At 43.1% G+C, this 22,969-nt stretch overlaps 1 pseudogene; it reads left to right on the top strand.

Moving 5' to 3' along the window:
* The window catches only part of LOC116222978, a 30,953-nt pseudogene that overhangs the window by 3,356 nt on the left and 4,628 nt on the right, over positions 1-22,969 (top strand).

The following is a 22,969-nucleotide window of genomic DNA, read 5'->3' as shown; positions in this document are numbered from 1 at the left end:
GTGTGTGCATGTGCGTAAATGTGTGTGTGTGTGTCAGAATCGAGCATGATAACACAGGTATGAACGCTGGCTGGTTCCTGGACCGAGTGGTGCTGACGGACTTGAGCAGACCTCACCTGCGCCTCTTCTTCGCCTGTAGTAAGTGGCTGAGCAGGGATGATGGAGATTACCTGATCTACAGGGATCTGCTGGGCACTTTCAACCCTATGGATGTGCCCAAACGTATGTCACAACCTGACAGCATTCACACTTGTGCATTCACTCTACATGACCAGCGTTTATATACACATTCCCTACAGTACATATGCCCTGCTTGGCCTTGCCGTGCTACTGTATGTATGTATGAATGTATAGATATCATTATACTATATTATATTAATATTATTATTATATTACATTATTATATTATATGTACTGTATGTATGTATGTATGTATAGGTATCATTTTTCCAGACATTTCTATATTTCCCATGTTTTCAATCTCAGACACGTTCTTAATAAGTTCCACATACTGCTCTATACACTTAACACTCATTCAAACCGCTCGTTGCTTTCATACCAGACATTCTACATTCTACTGTATGTGTCAACGTCTGAATACAACCACATATTCACAACATCAACAGTCTTAAATATTGTATCCTGGACAATGTTTTTGATAGAATTGATAAACTAAAAATAATGCAAAAGTAAAGAGGGAAAAAAAACAAGAAAAGCAACTAGCAAGTGTAATTTCACACCTAAGTTCCTACTGCAGGTCTTGCAGTAGGAACACATTGGAAATTGCATAGGCTTATTGTTCCTGGGATAAGTTTATCTCTGTTCCCATCTTCTCCACTCACATGTTTGACCACGTACACACTCTGTACCTCAACACAAAAGCTCTGTTAATCCCTGTGGTTGCAAATTACAGCAACACCTACGTGCAGCCACTCAATGTGCCTTGACATACACTCTATGTACTTGCACGTACGTTGATGTACACAGCGTATATAATGTGTATGTGTTTATATGTGGCTGATTCATTGATTTCTGGTTGTTTCTTCTTCGTATTACATGTCAAAAGAGTACATTAAGTCTGCACTGTCTCTGGACTATACCCTTTGGAACATGTTCATTCTCTCTGCACAATGTCACTATTATGCTGAGATCAATTATTGGCAAGGAAATAACAACGGTGTTCAGACTTCCTCTGGTCTACAGTTTAATGTTGGAGGGTGAATCTTCGGTTTAATGTTGGAGGGTGAATCTTCGGTTTAATGTTGGAGGGTGTATCTTCAGTTTAATGTTGGAGGGTGTATCTTCAGTTTAATGTGTATCTTCAGTTTAATGTTGGAGGGTGTATCTTCAGTTTAATGTTGGAGGGTGTATCTTCAGTTTAATTTTGGACTGTGTATCTTCAGTTTTAATGTTGGAGGGTGTATCTTCAGTTTAGGGTGTATCTTCAGTTAATGTGTATCTTCAGTTTAATGTTGGAGGGTGTATCTTCAGTTTAATGTGTATCTTCAGTTTAATGTTGGAGGGTGTATCTTCAGTTTAATGTGTATCTTCAGTTTAATGTTGGAGGGTGTATCTTCAGTTTAATGTTGGAGGGTGTATCCTCAGTTTAATGTTGGAGGGTGTATCTTCAGTTTAATGTTGGAGGGTGTATCCTCAGTTTAATGTTGGAGGGTGTATCTTCAGTTTAATGTTGGAGGGTGTATCTTCAGTTTAGGGTGTATCTTCAGTTTAATGTGTATCTTCAGTTTAATGTTGGAGGGTGTATCTTCAGTTTAATGTGTATCTTCAGTTTAATGTTGGAGGGTGAATCTTCAGTTTAATGTTGGAGGGTGTATCCTCAGTTTAATGTTGGAGGTGTATCTTCATTTTAATGTGTATCTTCAGTTTAATGTTGGAGGGTGTATCTTCAGTTTAATGTGTATCTTCAGTTAAGGGTGTATCTTCTGTTTTTAACTCTGTTGCCTTTGTGTAGACATATCCATGTGTGTAGATATTCTAATGTGTATTGTGTGCACGTCTGTTTATATTTTGCAGTGAACAAATACTTGGTAAGTGTGTTTACGGCAGACGTCAAGGGCAGTGGAACAGATGCCGATGTGTTCCTCAACATCTTTGGAGAGAAGGAGACACAGGTATGGGTTTGTATAACACAGCCTTTCATGTTTCTTGTGTATGTATGTATGTATGTATGTATGTATGTATGTATGTATGTATGTATGTATGTATGTATGTATGTATCCGTGTGTGTGTATGTATATATGTAAGTATGTATGTGTGCATGTGTGTGTGTGTATATGTATGTATGTAAATGTGTGTGTATGTATGTATGTATGTAAGTATGTGTGTATGTATGTATGTACGTATGTATGTATGTATGTATGTATGTATGTATGTATGTATGTATGTATGTATGTATGTATGTATATTAGGGCTGTCAAAGTTAACGCGTTAATCTATCAGATTATTGTGGCCGAGATTAATGCGATAAAATATTTTTACGCAGTTAATGCAATTTTGTTTACTTCCGGTGTGCGTTGACCCCTGTAACGAAACCGCCGCGTGCCTGCAGTCAGTTAGATAGGAGACACCGAGACGGTAGTGGAAGATGGAGAGAGCTGAAGGATTGTTGGGCGGAAAGTTTCTGTTTAAGAGGCAAAATGAGGGAACAATCGACAAAACTAAAGTTGTATGTAGCATTTGTCAAGCTGAATTTATTTATCACAGAAGCAGCTCGTCTTTAAGTTATCACCTTAATGAAAAGCACCCGACAGAAAGCAGTCCCAGGTTAGATGGTCGCCAACCCACACTCCACGACTTTTCTAGGAAAATAACTAGACCAGTCCGTGAAAAGGTTACAACCACTGTAGCAGTTTGGGTTGCTGGTGACTGTCGGCCCATCAACATTGTTGAAGAAGGTGGGCTGACTGAGGTGCTCCGAATTGCTTCAGGGGACAATTCTTACGATTTACCGTTGAGGGGCACCATTGTGTCTCGCATGCATTCCTTGTATGGCGACGAGAGAGCACAAATACCAGTGTCTAAAATACACACTGTCTGAAGTGATTACTCGTTAATTTATAAGATTTAGTCTTTAGTAGAAAAACAAACTTTTAATCGCGATTAATCTAGATTAATGAATTTCAAAATGTGAGATTAATTAGTTCATTTTTTGTATCTATTGACAGCCCTAATGTATATATGTATGTGTGTATGTATGTATGTATGTATGTAAGTATGTGTGTATGTATGTATGTCTGTATGTATGTATGTATGTATGTATGTATGTATGTATGTATGTATATGTTTATGTATGTATGTATGTACTGTATGTATGTCCTGTTTGTCCCATATGTACTGTATGTATGTAATAATATTTGTGTCTGTGTATATGTTTAGGTGAACGTAGGCTGGACAGTAAGGATAAAGATAACTTTGAGCGGGCAGCTGAAGACAAGTTTGTCGTTGAGGCTCCAAATCTGGGCCGTATGAAGAAGATTACAATTGGACATAACAACAAGGGGGGGTCAGCAGATTGGTGCCTTGATAAGGTACACACACACACACACAGACACACACACACATACACACGAACACACACACAAACACACACGAACACACAGACACACACACACACACACACAAACAAACACTAACACAAACACACACACACACACACGCACATACACACACACAGACATATGCAGAGAGAGACAGGCAGAGAAAAGCTGTAAACATCAGAGAAGGGAGACTAGAATAACATATTTACACATAAAGAATAACATATGTACACATAAACAATAACAAATGTACACATAAACAATAACATGTACACATAAACAATAACATATGTACAATTAAACAATAACATATGTACACATAAAATGCACATAAAAAGAAAGTGTTGTACCAGTTTTTCTGTGTTTGCTTGTAGGTGGTGATAGACGACATAGGAAATAAACAGTTGTATGAGTTTGTATACGACAATTCCTGGTTCGACCTTGCTGAGGGCGACGGCAAGATACAGAGGGATGCACTGGTGGGAGCAACTGGTTTGGTTACAGGTAAAACTATAAATGTAAACCAAGAGGGGTTCATTAAAAGCCATCTCACAAACCACTTCCATCTGAAAGTCAGTGTGCTGCTGAAGCTACTAGTTTAACCTCTGCGTCTGTGCCTCAGCTATTGGAAGCATCACACCTCTCCTCTCTCGCTCCTCTCAATGCCTGAAATAGCCTTTAAACTGTAACCGTGACAACTACCTCTCATTTACTATCCAACTGTTCTACTGCCGTCATGGCGATGATTAATCCGTCATACTGTACCTGTGGCTCTATCAGTCAGCAGCACTTCTTTACTTTGCAGACGCAGCCTCAGTCTTGCGCTCTGTATGTTGACTTCTGTCCGTGCAGGGGTCACCTATAACGTGCAGGTGATGACGGGCGATGTACGCGGGGCGGGCACCAACTCTAAGATCCACCTGGTGATGTACGGGAAAAAGGGAGTGATAAATAGCGGCAGGGTGTTCCTGGAAGGGGGCACGTTTGAGCGCGCTCAGATCGACATCTTCAACGTGGAGATCTGCACGCTGCTCAGTCCTCTCAGCAGGGTCACCATCGGGCACGACAACGTCGGGGTCAGCTGCGGCTGGTACTGCGAAAAGGTGTGTGTGTGTGTGTGTGTGTGTGTGTGTGTGTGTGTGTGTGTGTGTGTGATTGTGTGTGTGTGTGTGTGTGTGTGTGTGTATGTGTGTCTATGTGTGTGTGTATGTGTTTGTGGGTGTGTATGTGTGTGTGTTTGAGGTTGCTTTTGTCGGGGAGTCATTTTGCATTTGACAAGTTCAGGGACATAGAGAAACATGAAGGAGTTAATAAGTTTAGTGGTAAATATAAACATTTATTTAAAGGTTATGGTTAGGGTTCCCTTCGAGTGTGTGAGAGAGAGAGGTTGAGAGAGAGAGTGTGAGTGTTTAACATTCAGTGGTCCACTTATTTTATCAAACCTCTTTTCTATTTCTGTCTGGTGGTGTGTGTGTGTGTGTGTGTGTGTGTGTGTGTGTAGGTGACAGTGTACTGCCCCTTCACTGGGATAGAGCAGGTCTTTCCTTGCAGTAGATGGTTTGATGAGGATGATGGGGATGGTATGGTGACGAGAGAGCTCCATGAGATGGTCTCACTCAGGAAAAAGAAAATGAAGAGTAAGTAATACTCACACAAGTGACATACATGCAAACACACATGCATGGTGCAAGTGCACACTCTCAGACACACACACACACACACACACACACACACACACACACACACACACACACACAAATGCACTGTAGATACATACATAAACATACATTGAATATAATATGTGTGTTCATACCTCATACTCTGTCTGTCTATCTCTCTGTCTGTCTGCCTCTCTGTCTGTCTGTCTCTCTATCTGTCTGTCTATGTTTAGAGTATCCATGGTCGCTGTGGATCTACACGTCAGATATTAAGGGGGCGGGCACAGATGCCCAGGTGTTCGTGCAGCTCTACGGTGAGAAGGGCAAGAGTGACGAGTTCAAAACGGAGAACAAGTCAGACAGCTTTGAAACGGCACAAATCGACAAGTTCATGGTGAGTATCTGTGTGTGTGTATTCGTGTTTGTAAGTGTGTATGGGTGTGTGTCTGTGTGTCTGTCTGTGTGTGTGTGTGTGTGTGTGTGTGTGTGTGTGTGTGTGTGTGTGTATGTGTGTGTGTGCGTGTGTGTGTGTGTGTGTGTGTGTGTGTGTGTGTGTGTATGTGTGTGTGTGTGTGTGTGTGTGTGTGTGTGTGTGTGTGTGTGTGTGTGTGCGCGTGTGTGTGTGTGTGTGTGTGTGCATGAGAGAGGGGGGGGGGGTGAAAGAGAGAGAGAGAGTGATAGAGTGACTGAGAGATACAGAGAAAGAATGCGAGAGGAAGACAGAGATTCCCAGCATGCTTTGTACTTCCTCCCTGCCTGGCTGCTGTAGGTGGAGATGCCGGAGATCGGACGTGTGCGAAAGCTCCGCATTTGGCATGAAAAGAGAAACCCCTTCTCAGGCTGGCACCTCAACAGGGTCTGTCTGATACATGTCTTAACACACATACAGTACACACACACACACACACACACACACACACACACACACACACACACACACACACACACACACACACACACACACACACACACACACACATACACACACACACACAAATACGCATCTCAACAGGGTCTGTCTAATACATGTCTTAACACACATACTGTACACACACATACAGGATCACACTTTTCATGTACATTGTACAAATAAATAAGCAATGTAGGCCTATAGTATCTATTGATACTGTGTGATTTAATTTACTTGAAGTTAATTTAAGTTCATGGTACCCACAGTAACTTAACATTTAGTGGGGCCAGGTGGGACAAGTGTGTGTGCAAATACATGTAATGTTTGTGCGTGTCTGTGTGTAGGTGACAGTGATGAACACACTAACTAAAGACAGGTACAAGTTCGCCTGCGGCCGCTGGCTGGACATCAATGAAGACGATCAGGAAATTATCAGAGAGCTGCCAGCAACAGGCCCCCTTGTTCCAGAGCCACTGCCACGTAGGACCACACATACACACACACACACACACACACACACACACACACACACACACACACACACACACACACACACACACACACACACACACACACACACACACACACACACACACACACACAGACACACACACACACACACACGCAGACACACACACACACACACACACACACACACACACACACACAAACACACACACACACGCACAGACACACACACACACACACACACACACAGACACACAATTGCATCAAGATAAAAAGAGTAATTTGAGTGTCTTCCATATATACTAATTTTCCACCCAAAAAACATCTGGTGTTCTTTAATTGTCATGTGTGCGTCCTTATGTGTTTATTCCACCAGTCATTAAGTACAAGCTGACGGTCGTCACTGGGAACGTGAACGGGAGCGGGACAGACGCCAGTGTGTACCTGACTCTGATTGGAGACCTGGGTGACACAGGGGAGAGACTCTTGTTCCAGAGCCTGAACAACGTCAATAAGTTTGAAAAAGGCAATGTGAGTTATTATAATAATAATAATAATAATAATACATCACTCCAACCCAGTTCCCCAAGTCAGTTTTCTTTCATAAAATACAGTCAATGAGCTCAGACAGTATATTGAACACAGCAGCTGTTTGCTGATCAGGAGGTTGGGTTGTGTTAACCACCATTATCAGTGGTGTAACGTAGTTACGACGGGCCCAGGTGCAGGCCATTATGACGGGCCCTAGTCAGTAGCGTAAGGCAGTGGTTCCCAAAAATGTTACAGTCCCGTAGCCCTTGTTTGTAACCGCCACCGCCGCCGCCACCGTCGCCGCCACGCCCCATCCCCCTGCGCAGATATTCAGCCTACAACACTTAAAACTGTGAAATTGTCAGGGTATGTCACTAACTGCCGCCGCCACGGCCCCTCCCCCTGCGCAGATATTTTTCTTGGGCACGAAAACACCCCGGCTACGGGCCCCCAAAACCCACAGGCCCAGGTGCAGCCGCACCTGCTGCACCCCCTATAGTTACACCCCTGACCATTATATAAATGTCACGTATGTATCTTCAAGCCTCTATAATAATGTTATGAATGTTAATGAAAACAATGAAGAGACACACACATGATAGAGTTCTGTTGGGTAACACTTCACTGAAACCCAGTATCCATGAAGCATTAAAACACATTTATAAATGTTTATAAAGTATTCATAATGCATCATAGTGACTAACTATTTATAAATAGTCAGTGTTATACGGTCGTAGTATAAGCACTACACAACTATTATTATGAAAGCTTGTATAGGGTCACATATGGCTTCATGAAGAGCCAGTGGTGAATAAACAGCATTTGACATAAGGCAAATATGTCATCAGTGCCATTATCAAGAGGTAAAATAAACTTTATTACGCATTCTGATACTTAAAGCTGTAAGGGCTTGTACCATAACATCGTAATGCTTAATGAGTGCAGTCACATGTATAAAAAGTTATATAAACTTATGTCAATATTTATGAAACATTATGAATACCTTATAATGCTTTATGGATACTGGGTTTAAGTAAAGTGTTGTTTTCATATACCACTGTGTTTTCTGTGTGTGTGTGTGTGTGTGTGTGTCTGTGTGTGTGTGAGTGTGTGTTTCTGTGTGTGTGTGTGTGTGGTTCAAGTAAAGTGTTGTTTTCATATACCACTGTGTTTTCTGTGTGTGTGTGTATGTATGTTTGTGTGTGTCTCTGTGTGTGAGTGTGAGTGTGTGTTTCTCTGTGTGTGTGTGTGGTTTAAGTAAAGTGTTGTTTTCATATACCACTGTGTTTTCTGTGCGCAGGCGGACGAGTTTGTGATTGAAGCGGTGACGCTAGGCCAGCTGCGGCGGCTCCGGATTGGCCACGACGGGAGGGGCGGAGGTTGCGGTTGGTTTTTGGATAAAGTAATGGTCCGAGAGGATGGCCAACCAGAGGCGTCCGCTGTGGAGTTCCCATGTTACAGGCAGGACAGCCAGCCAATCACATGCTGTCTTTTACTATCTGTATCATTACCTAGCCAGACCCCACTTCTGTCTCTCACTGCATCAGTATTCAGGAAATAATTTGGTATTTCTCACTAGTTGACACTAACACGCTGGGATCAAGCTTGTTGGCCAGAATGTTCTCTGGGCCTCTCCCATATAGCATCGCACACCCTCACACTGTTCTCTGATAGCCTGTTTAACTCAGTGGCTAATGAAGTAGCATTGGGTTACCACGGTTGCTAATGGAGCCTAAAGGGAAACACGAGCTAAACTGCCAAACCACCCAGACTCACTCTCTCTCTTGCACTCTGTCTATCTGTCTCTCACACACCCACCCAGACTCACTCTCTCTTGCACTCTGTCTATCTGTCTCTCACACACCCACCCAGACTCACTCTCTCTTGCACTCTGTCTGTCTGTCTCTCACACACCCACCCAGACTCACTCTCTCTCTCTCTCTTGCACTCTGTCTGTCTGTCTGTCTGTCTGTCTCTCACACACCCACCCAGACTCACTCTCTCTCTCTCTCTTGCACTCTGTCTGTCTGTCTATCTGTCTCTCACACACCCACCCAGACTCACTCTCTCTCTCTCTCTTGCACTCTGTCTGTCTGTCTGTCTGTCTCTCACACACACACCCAGACTCACTCTCTCTCTTGCTCTCTGTCTGTCTCTCATACACCCTCACCATACCAACCAAACTACGCTGTCTCTGTCTCCCTTTCACTTTCTTACAGGTACCATCATGACACCACACCACTTAACAAAAACTACTCAGACTTACTCTCTCACACTATTTTCTCTGTCTGTATGTCACGCACCAACACCATACCGCCAACGCTATACCATGAAACTCAGAGACATGCATCCAAATCACACAGACACACACACACAAGTTCCTCAGTCTCTCTCTCTCTCTCTCTCTCTCCCACACACACACACAGATAGAAACAAACAAAACATGCTCATCTCCTATTCTACTGTCTCTATCAGATGGTTAGATCGAAATGAAGATGATGGACACATTGTGAGAGAGCTGCTCCCCACAGCAGATGGCCAGCGTCTATATAGTGAGTTTAAACACACACACACACACACACACATACACACACACACACAAACTTAAACACCCTGGTTTGTGAAAACATGTGATTTTTTTGTTTTAGTTATACACAGAAAAAAGGAGTTAAATTCCTGCAAGAACTCATTCCCGACAACCTAGACCAAGTCCCCTGGGATTATGAACCCGGGTTAGGGTAAGGGAAGAAACTGGGATTACGAACCCGGGTTAGGGTAAGGGAAGAAGCTGGGATACGACCCCTGGTCACCTTTGGCACCCAAAGCATCTTGCAACAACAGGCTTCTTCACATAATACAGGTTAATTCACATGTCCCCAAGTAGTCTGTGAGCACCCTAAGACAACTCCTTTAAAGCTCTTTCTTCCCTGTTTTTACCGTTGGAGCAGTGTTCTTGATTGCTGGACCCTAAGACTGTGACTAAGGCTGGTCTTAGCACATTTTATACTAGTCCACAAAGCTGGTCATTGGTAACTCAAAGCTGGTCATTGGTAACTCCACAATTCCTGCAGCCTCTCACCACCAACTGTTCTTATAATGACCTCCACTGCCATGGTGAAAGCCAACGGTAAAATGGTGCATCCAGCCATGATGCCAATCTCCAAATGATGCCAGGATGTGGTGTAGTTACTTGTGTTGAAGCACAACTGAATATCTGTGTGGCACCGATCCAAAGGCATTGGTGAGGTCAAAAAATACTAGACAGAGGTCTCTGCCTTCTGTCCTTGCTGCCTGATTTTGATGCCAAATCATGCTACTATGTTCCAAACATCTACCACACTAAAGAAGATTTTTCTTTCCACATTACGTAAGAGGACTGACAGGTCGAAATTGGTCAATGGTCATGGCGCTCTTCTCCTTCTGAGTGAAAATACCACCTGCCTCTCCATACGATCACCATACGCTTCCATAGATACTTCAAACTATCATGATACGTTTATAGACACGATAAGGTACCCCATTAGGGCCAGGAGCTGATGCAGCCATTGCACAACACACATTTGATTTGATTTGATTTGATTTGATTTGATTTGATTTGATTTGATTTGATTTGATTTGATTTGATTTGAAGATACTCCTCCAGGTCTCCTTTCTTTCAACTCTCAAACTTTTCTCTTGAGTGAATTAAGACTTCATAAACTTAAATGGATCCTTCCAGAATGCAGCGCCAGCTTATATAACCTTCATTACATTGTAATTATACCATTATGTCCAGTGTAATAGACAGTCAGTGAGTAAGACCACACTGATACACTGTTACAAGTAGGCTATCCATAGTCCATAATGTTCACACATTACATCAAAGTCAAAGTCAAAGTCAAAGTGTTTTATTTGTCACATGCACCAAATAGCTTAGTGTCATCAGAGCAGTGAAATTCTACGCAGTAGAAGGGCATAAAAGATTAAAAAAAATGTAATATATAAGATATACCATTTGAAAGATCTCGCTGTTCTCCGTCGAATTCGTCGGATGCCCACACTTTGGTTCAAGTTAGTTTGTTCAGGAATAACAGACTTGTAGAAGACGGCTTAGCGAAAGAATGTGTTTTATTCAGTCACTAGCCACGGTCAGCTCGGCGCAGCACGAGCATGCGCTAGGCACGTCTGCTCACAGCTTGGGCTCCTTGCTTCATCTTCTCCAACATTACAGAAAGTACAGACATTTTATATTGCAGAATTAACATGAGGTGTAAAGGGGAGGGGATGGGTGTGTCTGGAGGTCAGAGGGCTATGGTCAGGTATGGCCATATAGATGCTAATGCCTTGTGGCCTTGACCATCCTGTCGTGGCTGTAGACAAAAGCCAGCTAATGTTTCTAGCTCCAAGGCACACAAAGGCCAGGAACCATGTCTGATGGCTCATCAACATAGACAAAAGGCCAGGGGCCACCTTGATGGCTCTAGCTTGTGCTATGCCAACTAGCTTTTGGGGGTTGTTGCAAGTATGTGAAATTATGTGAAGTTATGAACTTAAATTATAAAACCACCTAAATCTAACACATTCCTGTTGTCATACGTTCTGTTGTAGCCATGAGCATGTCCCTTTGGGTGGTTGAGTTCATGCACATTCACAAAGCCAGGCCAGGCCGGCATCGTCTCTGAGACATATGTCTTTGTGTCTTTGTCTGCTCCAGACATGAGTTACCACATGTCCATCAGGACAGGCAGTATAAGTGGAGCCAGCTCGGACTCAAGGGTGTTTGTGAAGCTCTATGGAGAAAAGGGAGACACGAATAAAGTTCTGCAGCTGGTGTCTGATAACGACCTGGGGAACTACTTTGAGACGGGACAGGTGGACATCTTCACGTTGGAGACGTATGACATCGGCCAGGTGAGGGACATTTACAAACACAATTCTTGGATTACTGTCTCTCACCTTACCTTCAGCGATGACATAGAAACCCTCACACGTTCACATATAACTAAAAAGATCTGTTGTCTAGTGGTGTTCATGCATTTTAAAATGTGTTTGAGAATGTAAACAGCGTGTGTGTGTGTGTGTGTGTATGTGTGTGTGTGCATGTTTGTGTGTGTGAGTATGTGTTGGTGCGTGTGTGCGTGTGTGTGTTTGTGCACGTGCGTGTGTGTGTATGAGGCAGATAAGCCGCATCCTGATAGGCCACTCTAACGAGGGCCTGAAGGCTGGCTGGTTTCTTGACAGCGTGCTGCTCAGTGTTCCAGTGCACGGCTTGCAGTACATGTTCCCAGCTCACAGGTGTGTGTGTGTGTGTGTGTGTGTGTGTGTGTGTGTGTGTGAAGCTATAACAATCCAGGCCATCAGTAACTATATATTAGTGTGTTTGTGTCTGTGTGTGTATGTTTGTTTGTATGTTCATTACAGAGAATGTGTGTGTGTGTAGTAAAATAACAAAGGAAAGGGAATGTGTAGGTTTGTGGGTTAAGCTGTAATGACCATGTCTGAAAGTATGGGTGCAGGGCAAAGAGTATGTAGGTTATGATGTAGATTATTCTGTATCTGTGTGAAAGAGAGTATGGGTGCAGGGCAAACAGTATGAAGGTCATGTTGTAGATAATTCTGTATCTGTGTGTCTGTGTGCAGGTGGCTTTGCAGAGACGAGGCAGATGGCAAGGTGGAGATGGAGATCTATCCCAGTGAGGTCGTTGAAATCGAGAAATGTAATCATTCCCTGAGTTTAGCCAAGCTGCCGCTCTCTCTCTCCCTCCCTCCTTCCCTCTCTCTCTCTCTCTCTCTCTCTCTCTCTCTCTCTCTCTCTCTCTCTCTCTCTCTCTCTCTCTCTCTCTCTCTCTCTCTCTCTCTCTCTCTCTCTCTCTCTCTCTCTCTCTCTCTCTCTCTCTCTCTCTCGGGTTAAGGTCTAGAATCTCAACTCGTAGGGCAGGGCTCCGGCAACACTAAGGTCAAGAGTTCATGTCCCACGGATCACAAACGCTAATAAAAAATGCATACCCTCACTGTACTGAAAGTCAGCTGGGATAAAAGCGCCTGATAAATGACTAAATGTAAATCAGTCTGTGTGTGGGTGTGTGCTCTCCAACAGGAGTACCTGAATAAGATCACTGTGCAAATAGGCTTCTCGAATATACAGAGGTACAGAGAACAGAGGCAACAGAAGACTCGAAGTTGGTAAAATGAGTCAGCCTAACATGCCCTAAGCAAAAACATATAGCATACAGTTTAAAAACTATTTTGTCAAAAAATATCGAGCTATCAGACAACAGATTTGGTTTTAAGCTATTTGCACATTTCACATGAGCTATCCAACATGGAGCTTAAAGCAGCAATAAGGAGCTCTGTTCCAAAACTAGTATGCTAACTACCTAAAAGGCACCAACAGCCCAGTTGACACTGATAGAAGCTTGTCAACACACTAACTGGTGTATTTTGGCAGTATAGCTGGCAATGTCATGCTTTGAAAGCTTTTCTTCCATTTTTGCAAGGTGTTCCACCCAGGAAATACAGAACTACATAGGGCATATCCTGGATGGCTAGTGGGAAAGACACAGGTGTTTATCTGTCCTTCACATGACCAAATGCTATCAAAATGAATTTGAGGATGGTACCAAAACTAGTTGCCTATAAAACCATACTTCAAAAAGTATCAAATTGTTGCATAGTGTTACTAAGTACATAGAGTGGGGGACAACAGGCACTTTTTTGTAGGTTTCCTACAAAACAATACCTTGGAGAACGGTAAAAAAAAAAAACCTGCATAATGTTGCTTTAAAGTCCCAAATACTCTACCACAACGATTTCAAATCAATTTGAGTGCTTAGTTATATATTTATAATAATAAATATAAATATATGTATATACATTTATAGTACACAGGCCTGATTATACAGCCCCGGCCTCGGTTATTTACCAGTGCTTCTTTGTTTGCTTACTAAAGAGCCAGACCAGGGGTCAAATGTATGACATTAGATACTTGACAGGATCCTGCCCTACTGCTAAATAAGGAAATGTGTTAAATGAAGAGTCTGGCATGATGGCCAAACTCATTCAATCCCAATGGAAACCTGAGAGGAAATGCTGTCTCCCGAAGCCACGGCGCCCCAGAGAACGAGCCTCCTTAATCTGCCTAAAAGCTGCATTTGTGCGTGCCAGTTAATCAGGCTATCTGTCCATCCCAATTGAGGAAAACAAAAACAACACTTGCGCCTGCGGTGCTCGTGCCAATTCCTGTTGTCTTTGTGCTGCTTCAAGCTCTAACAATACATCTGAGGGCGACAGCATTTGGCTCCTGACCCAAGGTCAAAACACGACATGGGTTCAGAATTTCTATAAGAATAATGAGTCTCTGAGTTTTAAGCCACGTTCAGTTGAAAAGTACTCACAGGTGAGATGTTGCCATACTCTACTCTTTTATATCAAAGGTAGTTTTTACAAATCCTGTCCCTGTCCAAATTAACACTCTTGTGTCTGTAAGTGAGTGAGAGTATATTCACTGTATGAACTGTATCATTCTCCCGTAAAATACCATTGTTTAGAGGATTTTGATTGATCTGGTTGACTGACTTCTGTACTGGCCTTTGCAGTGATCAACTATGAGGTGACAGTTGTGACGGGGGATGTGTTTGCTGCCGGCACCAATGCACGCGTGTTTATGCAGATCTACGGCCTTGAGGGCAAAACAGAACTGCTCAGACTTGAGAACAGGTCAAACAATTTTGAGAGAGGAACTACAGAGATATTTAAGGTGTGTTTGAGTATTCATGTTTAAGGTGTTCATGTGTATACTTCTGTAATGACATTTGAAGTGTGTGTGTGTGTGTGTGTGTGTGTGTGTGTGTGTGTGTGTGTGTGTGTGTGTGTGTGCGTTTGTGCGTGTGTTCAAAATAAGTGTATGTGTGTGGTGTGCGTGCTGTGTGGTGAAAACATTTAAGGAGTTCAGATGTGTTTCAGTGTAAAGGTGAGAGCCTTGAGATCTGGTGTGTGTGAAAGACGAGCCAAAGGATCCTTAAGGATCTTTAACTTGTAAATGGAAACCTTTGATAGCATTGAGATTGATAGCACTGATAGCATGTGTGTGTGTGTGTGTGTGTGTGTGTGTGTGTGTGTGCAGAGGCAAAGAACTCACACAGCAGGGACACCTCAAAGTCAATTAAAGAGAATCGTGCAGAGAATCATAGTCATCGCTAATGTATCCAATTACTTCATGTCTCATTCTCACAACCACAAAAAACACAAATAACTACATCACCACATTTGTAAAACGTACTGTCAAAGCCAATATAGACTAACATAAGATACAAAAATAACAGCGCTTACTCACAACTACAATGCAGACACCTGCAAACATAAACACAGATAGATTACCTATAAGGTACGTGTACGTACACATGGCTACATAGTCATGGCTACATGGCACGTTTGCATTGGGATAACACATAAGCTGCATAAGTAGCCAGCTACATTGGCTACATAGCTCAGGGAAATAACAAATTCCCCCCCAAAACAAACCAGATAATTACCTGTCCAACAGATATACAGCAACCATGTTGTCACTTTTCAGGCCTTTCAACTCCCTCAGTCGTCATCCTTAGCTCCAGGTTCCTGTGTTAGTTTAACGTTATCTGTATAGCATGAATGTGAGTGTCAGTGTGAATGATGTATTTCCCTCCCTACGGTGTCAATGTGAGTACCATATAATTCCATGGTCATGTTGTGTTACTCATTTGTTACCTCTACTCTAAAAATGTAAAATAAACAAGTGAGTTGGGATTTTTTTTTGTAATTTAGTTGTCTAATAGTTGTATGACTACTAAGTATTGAAATACATGTGTTTCTATACAAAGTCACCTCAAAGTTCATGTTGACTGGTGTAAATAACATAGGTGTCCCTGTGTCTATTGACTAAACGTACGTGATATTTGTGTGTGATGTTGTTAGCAACTGCAAACTGCAAAGTGTTAAGTGGTAAAGTGTGGAATGAGATAGATAATGCCATTCTTTAATAGACATTCACGTACATGTTCTTGTTTGTGATTGGATGCGCCAGATCGAGGCTCTGGATGTGGGGCGGGTCTTTAAGGTCCGCATTGGGCATGATGGCTCGGGCGTGGCCGACGGCTGGTTCCTGGACACCGTCTACGTCAAGCGGCTCATCATGGCGCTATTGCCAAAGGAGGAGAAGAAGGAGGACAAGAAGGAGGAGAAGAAGGAGGACAAGAAGGACAAGAAAAAGAAGAAGAAAAAGAAGGGAGAGGAAGTAGAGGAGGTTGTGATGGAATGGAGGGATGTGGTGCAGACCTTCACCTTCACGTGCGGACGCTGGCTCGCTCGAGACGAGAACGATGGAGAGATCGTGCTGGAGCTAAGGGCAGACGACTACGACGAGCTTGAGGGTATGACGATAGAGAGAGAGTGAGAGAGAAAGAGAGAGAGAGAAACAAAGGCAGAGAAACAAATAGAGACTCTTTTTATTCAGTTCAGTTCAATTTCAGTGATCAATTCCCAGCTGTATTTGTAAGCAAAGAAACGTTTTCTGACCTTATATGAGGAGGGGATGTGGCATCACTCACTCCCAGTTATGTTAATGTGCACTTGTGTGTGTGTGTTTGTGTCTATGCAGATAATTCATATGAAGTGCATGTGTTTACCGGGGATTCATGGGGTGCAGGGACCGATGCCAAAGTTTTTGTCAACATCTACGGGGAGAGTGCAGACACAGGAGAGAGACACCTGCGCAAGTCCTTTAACCTCAACAAGTTTGAGCGTAACCAGGTGCTCTACACACACACACACACACACACACACAACACACACACACACACACACACACACACACACACACACACACACACACACACACACACACACACACACACACACACACACACACACACACACACAGATTTAAATATTTGTTTGGGGGTTGTATTTTCTAACCCCTTTGCTCTCCAATGATGCCTCTCTAAGGAGGACGTGTTTACGGTCTATGCACTTGACCTCGGGCCACTGAAGAAGCTGCGCATTCGCCATGACAACAGCAACGCAAATGCTGCCTGGTTCCTGGATCGTGTTGAGATCATTGATGCAAAGGATGAGACAACGTGAGTTCCCCTCCAGAAAAGCACACACACAAACACAAACTCAGCTATATGGAGCTCAGCTGTGGAAAGCAGACAAGAGAGGGCATGTTTAAAAATGTACTGTTTGCAACAGAGCCTTGAGTTTGTACGTAGATACCTGACATTTGCTCTAGCAGAAAACTCAAAAGGACGTTGGTATATGGAGTTTTTCTTTTAAATATTCCTTTGTCTTTGTCGGTGCCATATAGGATAAAGTACTTTACATTTATGTATCTGTGTGTGTGTGTGTGTGTGTGCGTGTCTACGCCAGGTACTACTTCCCCTGCATGAGGTGGTTGGCTGTAGATGAGGATGACGGGCAGATTGCCCGTGAGCTGGTGCCAGTGGACAAGGCCTTTATGCACAGAGAGGAAGAGGAGGAGGAAGACGAGGAGGGAGGGGCGCCCTCTTCAGCCACTCTGGGCCTCGAGCAAAAAGGTCCGACACACACACACACACTGGGGCCTCAATCATACAGTCACCCGACAACACACACATCCATACAGAATGTACATACAGCACACACACAGATAAAGACTTTGTTACAGTTTTGTTGGTGTCCTGTGGGAATTCCGTAGGATTTGAGTGTGGTCCATGAAATAATCCATATTTGTGTATCTCTGTGTTTATAGCCATGTCAACCACATTTACTGTGAGAGTAAAGACAGGTGATAAAAAGTATGCTGGGACTGATGCTAATGTCTACGCCATCATGTATGGCACCAAAGATGACACAGGTGAAAACCATATTTTGCACTTATTTACACACAGTCTGCTTTCCTCATTCTTTTCCTTTTGTTCATTTATATATGGTTGTATGTTCATGGGGAAATAAGAATGTACACATGAATGGCGAGTGTTTTCCTCGTTTGCAGGGATCATTAACCTGAAGGCCTCAAAGAACCATAAGAATAAGTTTGAGGCGGGGATGATTGATGAGTTTACAGTGGAGGCCGTGGACCTCGGTAAACTTAAGCGGCTGCGTATTGGTCATGACAACTCAGGTACATGAATGTACAAGCTCAAATGTACCCATTCACTCCACACAAACAAACAAACAAACAAGCACTGCTATATATGATAACATTGTCATTCATTTTCACCATGGTATGTATGTCATGGTCCCCTAAGACCTGAAACCTTAAGGCCAATACCCACTGGTGGCACCTTGTGTATCCTGCCTGATGTGATGGAATCTGTATGTATGCTGCACATGTGTGTTTATAAGTATGATGTAATGGGATCTGTATGTATGCTGCACATGTGTGTTTATAAGTATGATGTGATGGGATCTGTATGTATGTACACCTGTGTGTTTATTCGTATGATGGGATCTGTATGTATGTACACATGTGTGTTTATAAGCATGTACACCTATGTGTTTATAAGCATGATGTGTATGTACACCTGTGTGTTTGTAAGCATGATGTGTATGTAAACCTGTGTGTTTATAAGCATGATGTGTATGTACACCTGTGTGTTTATAAGCATGTATATCTTTGAGTGTTTCAGGTGGATCTCCAGGCTGGTTTCTGGACTGGGTTGAGATTGATGCTCCATCGCTGGGCGAGCTCCTGGTCTTCCCCTGTGGCCTGTGGCTGGACCGCAGAGAGGAGGACGGAGCCATCGAGCGAGACCTCAACCCAGCCCACCTGCAGACACAACAATACACACCCTGTGAGGACTCTGTGTGTGTATGTGTCTGTCTGTGTGTATGTCATGTGTGTGTGTGTGTGTGTGTGTGTGTGTGACTGACTGAAGTAAGAGAGTAAGATGTAAAAGTATCCTCTGCTGGTCACATATACCAACATAACAGAGATGTTAGCTATCCAGCTACACATTGCTCCAGAAATGTGAATAATGTTTGCGTATGGGTAGCCCCCCTGTCTATTTTTACATGTGCGCATATGAGTTTGTGTGTTTACATGTGCGAATATGTGTTTGTGTGTTTACCTGTGCGCACATGTGTTTGTGTGTTTACATGTGCGCATATGTGTTTGTGTGTTTACATGTGCACATATGTGTTTGTGTGTTTACATGTGCGCATATGTGTTTGTGTGTTTGTTCCAGATGTTCCATATGAGATTAAGGTTTTCACCACTGACCTCTTTGCGGCGGGGACGGATGCAGATGTGTTTATTGTTCTGTATGGTTGTAATGGTGTGTGCACCACCCAGAAGGCTCTATGTGTCAACAAGAGAGAGAGGAAAATGTACTTCAAAAGAGGTGGAGAGGACATGTTCATTGTAGAGGTACACACACACACACACACACTCAGACACACACCATTCACCCTGCTCTGTGTGGATTTTGTTTGTATTCTAGTTTCTCACTCTTATCGTCTAGTTTTGCTGACTGTCATACAGTTGTATTTCAGTGACTTGACATAAATGACATCAACATGGATGTCAGTAATGGACGTGTACATTCTCACAGCTGGAGGATATCGGTGATATTATAGAGAAGATTCGTGTAGGTCATGACAACCGTGGAGTGAATCCAGGCTGGCACCTGGACCGCATTGAGATCAGAAGATTACTGAGGAAGGGAAAGGTACACACATATACACATACATACACATACACATTCACATACACACACACGCACACACACACACCCGCATACAAACACAAACACAAACACACACACATACGCGCGCGCGCACGCACGCACGCACAGACGCACGTTTCACACAATGATACAAAACAATGTGTGTGTGTGTGTGTGTGTGTGTGTGTGTGTGTGTGTGTGTGTGTGTGTGTGTGTGTTTGTGTAGGGTTCAGAGACATTAATATTTCCATGCGAGAGATGGCTGGCCACCTCAGAAGATGATGGGGAGACGGTTCGTGAGTTGGTGCCCTCTGACATCATCACAGAGAAACTCGCACGAGATGGAACCCTCAGAGTCTCAGAGATTGAGGTGGACGATGCTCTAGAGAGTACGTCTTTTGTTTATTTGTTCATTTGTTTTTGTCTTGGTGTTGCGTAGTAAGTGTACTCTAATGTAGTCTGAGAAGACTGACTCAGGGCAGATTGATTTAGATGATTCAAAAGATGTATACATTCCATATGTTTGGTTATTAACATGCACATGTGCATGATTGTGTTTGTGTGTGAATGGTGGGCGTAGCTCACGAATATAAAGTGATCGTGAGAACAGGGGAGATGTATGGGGCAGGGACGGATGCCAATGTGTTCCTCACCATCTATGGAGATCTGGGGGACACGGGGGAGCGCAAACTCAGCCAATCAGCGACTAACAGCAACAAGTTCGAGAGAGGAGCGGTAAGACACAAGGAGAAACATAAAAAAAAACATACATGCAAACATACAAACATACAAACATACATGCAAACATACATGCAAACATAAAACATACAAACATACATACAAACATACATGCAAACATACATGCAAACATACAAACATACATGCAAACATACAAACATACAAACATACTGTACATGCAAACATACATACAAACATACATGCAAACATACATGCAAACATACATACAAACATACATACAAACATACATACAAACATACATAGGCAAAGTGCAAAAAGTCACATACTTTCATGTGAATTACATGTACAAAAAGGAGTAAACACACAAATACAGGCCCTCTCACCCAAAGCCTTGCTGTGATGATGGTGTGCTTTTCATTTTTAGGTGGATGAGTTTACCTTAGAGGCTGTAGACCTTGGACAGGTGTTTAAGATCCGCATTCGCCATGACAACAGCTTGCTGAGTCCTGACTGGTACTTGGAGGACCTGGAAGTGATCGACTTGGAAACGGAGGAGGACTTCCTCTTCGTGTGTGAACGCTGGCTGTCCAGAAAGAGAGAGGACATGAGATGCTGCAGAGTGATCTATGAAAAGGTGTGTGTGTGTGTGTGTGTGTGTATGGGTGTGTGTGTGTGTGTGTGTTTGTGTGTGTTTGTGTGTTTGTGTGTGTGTGTGTGTGAGAGGGTGTGTGTGCGTGTGTGTGTGTGTGTGTGTGTGTGTGTGTTTGTGTGCGAGAGAGAGAGATAGAGAGAGAGAGAGAGAGTAATGAAGAGGAAAGGTGCATCATTTGAGTCACGTATTGAAATGTGTGGGTGTCTTTGTAGAGTTATGAGGGTTCCAGGGATAACAGTGGCAAAGGGGGACTGGACAGCAACATGAACCAGAGGGACAAAGACAGCAGAGACGAGGAAGACAATTCATGTAAGCAAAGACACCCATGCATATAATACATATAATGTATAAATATATATTTATAAACCATTATTTAAATTAGTAAATTAACACATTTTTATTTAATAATGTTTACAATTGTTATAGTATTAACACTGATGTTGAATATTCTGAAGCAATGAATAAGTGTCATATCTCTATCTCTCTGGAACTATACCAGACCTCACTGTGTGTATGATACCACGAAGTAGGTATTTATTACCCCATTAAGCGCATTAGGGCCGTCTCTCCCCCGTGACATAACACAGGCCCAGAGAGGGCACTTTACTAAATTGAAATGGATGATAGGAATCAAGTTCCTGCTCCATATTAACATTGTCATTAGAACCCCTTCTGGAGCTATGCTTCATGCATGCATTTCGGACAAAATGGAAACTGGAGACCAGAGTAAAGGGCATTACTTGCAAAGTTGGAAGAATGACACCACCGATGGGTATTAATGTGGCGTGTAACAGTGGGGTATAAAATGAATGTTATGCAGTGTAGAATGATTCTGCATTATTCAAGATCACAAATGAAACCACCTAGACAAAGCTATTTTGAACTTCACACTCACTGTCCTTGAGGTTGCACTCCATACACACTACACACACACTACTACACGCTACACACACACACTACTACACACTCACTCTCTTTGAGGCTGCACTCCATACACACTACACACACACTACTACACGCTACACACACACTACTACACACTACACACTGACTCTCATTGAGGCTGCACTCCATACACACTACACACACACTACTACACGCTACACACACACACTACTACACACTACACACACACACTACTACACGCTACACACACACACTACTACACGCTACACACACTACTTCACACTCACTCTCCTTGAGGCTGCATTCTATACACACTACACACACACACACTACACACTGACTCTCCTTGAGGCTGCACTCCATACACACTACACACACACACTACACACTGACTCTCCTTGAGGCTGCACTCCATACACGCTACACACACACACTACTACACGCTACACACACACACTACTTCACACTCACTCTCCTTGAGGCTGCACTCCATACACGCTGCACTCCATACACACTGCACACACACACTACACACTGACTCTCCTTGAGGCTGCACTCTATACACACTACACACACACACTACATACACACACTACACACTGACTCTCCTTGAGGCTGCACTCCATACACGCTACACACACACACTACTACACGCTACACACACTACTACACACTACACACTACACACACACACTACTTCACACTCACTCTCCTTGAGGTTGCACTCCATACACACTACACACACACTACTACACACTACACACACACACTACTACACGCTACACACACACACTACACACTGACTCTCCTTGAGGCTGCACTCCATACACACTACACACACACTACTACACACTACACACACACACTACTACACGCTACACACACACACACACTACTACACACTACACACACTACACACTCACTCTCCT

This window comes from Clupea harengus, chromosome 12 (genome assembly GCF_900700415.2).
Source record: "Clupea harengus chromosome 12, Ch_v2.0.2, whole genome shotgun sequence".
Lineage (NCBI taxonomy): Eukaryota > Metazoa > Chordata > Actinopteri > Clupeiformes > Clupeidae > Clupea > Clupea harengus.
Note: the sequence above shows the minus strand (reverse complement) of the source record. Positions and strands in the feature narration are given on the sequence as shown.